General features: G+C 39.6%; 1 pseudogene; it reads left to right on the forward strand.

The window, feature by feature from the left end:
• The first annotated feature begins 220 nt into the window (after positions 1-220).
• LOC104852179 lies at positions 221-1,401 on the forward strand (annotated as a pseudogene).
• The last annotated feature ends 1,602 nt before the right edge of the window (positions 1,402-3,003 follow it).

Consider the following 3,003-nt stretch of genomic DNA (forward strand, 5'->3'; position numbering starts at 1 on the left):
AGCTCAGTGTTTCTGGTGCCTGCCTGGCAAGCGCAAGGACCAGAGTTCAATCCCAGTACAAAAACAAACAAACTCGGCTGAGCATGGGCACCAACACTGACTCCCATGGTCTGGGGCTTGCAGTGGAGTGCAGCCAGGCTCTGCACCACCACCCCTTTGCCCATGCACAGAGTCGGCTTGGTGGACTCACATTACACCAAAAAAAAAAAAAAAAAAAAAAATGTCCCTATCTGATGACCTGGAAATGGAAACCAGTGACTCAAAACAGAAGGCTGGCCCAAAAACTTGAAGTTTCTGCAGTCTCAGCTTCAGGTGAAAAAAGCAGCTTTCACTCAGGCAAAGAGTCAAAGGACAAAACAAAGTACTGTCCTTGTCCCAATCACTGACTTAACAGGAGGCGGCTCTGCAGACAACTGGCAGATTGTGGACACACCACCATGCTGCAGCAGGCCTGAAGATCCTGCTCCCAGTGGGCTTTCTGCAAGAGAAGTTGTGATTCCATTAGCTGACGGATGAGATCCTGTTTCCTAATGACTATGAGAAAATAGTGAAATGCCAAAGAGAGGAATGACAAAAACAGGCAGAGCTGGAGAGACAGAGGGAAACAGAAAAAAGGAAAAAGAGGCATAAAAACAGACATGAAGCTAGTGGGTTTTCAATGAAGACAAAGGTCATGAGTGGGAGAGAAGAACAAGAACTGTGAGAATCTGCTACAGCACCATCTACTTCTCTTGTAGAGAAAGACAAAGAGTTGCCCAAGATTTTCCTTATGAAGAGGACTCAAGACCTCGATCACAGTCTTCCAAAGCTACTATCCCTCCCCCAGTGTGAGGGACAGGATAGACCAGGATTTCCACCTGGGCCCAGCAACTCCTTCCTTGCTAACATATGTGGCCAGTAGGACATAAGATCATGCAGAGGTTTGGCTTCCAGGAAGGTCAGGGTCTGAGGAAGCACACCAGGGACTGAGCACCCCATTTTTGGTGGAGAAGACCAGCAAACCAGGTGGCAAGATCATTAAAGGTGATGCCACTGAGAAGGGAGAGTATCAAGATGCATCAAAGAAGTCAGATTCAAACCCATTAGCCAAAATACTTAAATGTCCTACTAAAGTTGTCCCACTGAGGAACATGGTTGGTGCAGGAGAAATTGTCAAACACTTGGAAGTTGAAACCAAAGAAGAATGTGAAAAAATATGGGAAAGTGGACAAATGTGTGATATCTGAAATTCCTGGTGCCCTGATGATGAAGCAGTGTGAATATATTTAGAATTTGAGAGAGATGAATCAGCAATTAAAGCTGTTGTTGATCTGAATGGGAGTTATTTTGGTGGATGGGTGGCAAAAGCATGTTTCTGCAATTTGGATAAATTCAGTCTTAGATTTGACAGAACAAGTTTGATTTTAAGAACTAGAGTCAACTGCAGTGATCCTTATATGAGCTGCAGACTGAGCAAAGACACTGATCCTTCAAAGATGTGTGTTCTCAGCAGAGATGGGCAAAGCTGGTGAATACTGGGACTGCTGGAGGGACTTCTGATATATATGTTGATTGATTCCTTTATTTTATTATTTTTTTAAATATAATATAAAAATCCCTTATAAAAAGTTAAAACTTTTTTCTTCTGTGGTGTTGGGGAATGAATTCAGAGATTCATGCACAATAGGTAAATGCTTTATGAGCTGAGCTACATTCAGAACATTAAAATTAATATTTAAATTATGAAATAAAGGTTTATTTTAGCTTATGGTAAGTTATAGCTTTTAATAAAAATCAGTATCTGAAGCTGACTGTATGTCTCTTGGTCCACATTCCCTTCCCTGCCCCTTTTAAATTTTTTAATTGGAATTAATTTGTCAGATTTAGCAGAACATCTGACCTGGAGAATTTCCCACCATCTGGATTTTGCTGATTACAACTCCAATGTGGCATTATTTAAGGTGTTCTTCTCTCTCATTTGAATTCCTATAAATTGCTGGCTGGAACAAGAGGTTCCTTTAGATTTGGGTTCAATGGTTTTGCAAGATTATTTTGTGGGTGCTGACATGCTCTAGCAGAGGATTTTTCATATCTGGAGTCTCTCTTCTTTTTTTATTGAGTTTATTGGTACATTTTAGGTATACAGTACAATTACATTCATTATTGGGATCTTGTACCTTTACATGACAGGTCTCTCTTCTTATTAGTGCAGAACAAAAAGATTATGAAGCTCAGTTTCTAGGTCCTGTAATATGTAAGGGGTTGTAAAATGCTGACAGTCTGATACATCATTCCTTATACAGCACTTAAAGACAAGACTCACTTTCTCTACTTAGTATTTGGTTCCTCAGTATATAGCTCATGTAGAAAGATAGGATAAATAAAATGGTTAAATATTTTTTATTTATCTACCAGTTTTCAAAATAATGAATTAATTTAACATCCTCCAACAGGGAACAATATCTATTTTAGGAACACTATTAACTTATAGCTTTAAATATATTTCATGTATTTTAATTGTTACAGAAGGAACTGGTAAGTAACACAGAATGGAAGTAAAATAATGAAAGGTTTATTTGCTAGCAAAGGCTGACTGCACTCAAAATCAGTGCCAGAGATCGACCCCATACTGGGCTAGCTTCCCCTTCTTTAGGGTTTTACAGTCATGATCTCATTCAGGTGGTTACATTTCATTCTCTCAGTTCACATTACTGATATACAAACCACGGTCACAAGACAGTTAACTTTAACCCAGAAATAGCAATTCTTTGTAGTTAGGGAGTTTACCTTTAAGATTTGTCTGGTTATCTATTCTAGCCCATAGGAAGGAGGTGTTCCTGGTCTGGAAAGCAAAGTTAACAATGGCTCTTTTCATCTTGACACTTTTACAATCATGTAGTTTACAAAACTTTGGAACTCAGGGTCTTGGTGTGCCCTGTTTTCTCAGGATGAGACCAGATCCCTCATTCAGCAGTTAATGCCTCTGGTGTCTGTTAATTCTGAACTAAACAAAGCAAACTGCTG

Source organism: Fukomys damarensis, unplaced genomic scaffold, assembly GCF_012274545.1.
Source record: "Fukomys damarensis isolate Sample0158 unplaced genomic scaffold, DMR_v1.0_HiC HiC_scaffold_2, whole genome shotgun sequence".
Taxonomy (NCBI): domain Eukaryota; kingdom Metazoa; phylum Chordata; class Mammalia; order Rodentia; family Bathyergidae; genus Fukomys; species Fukomys damarensis.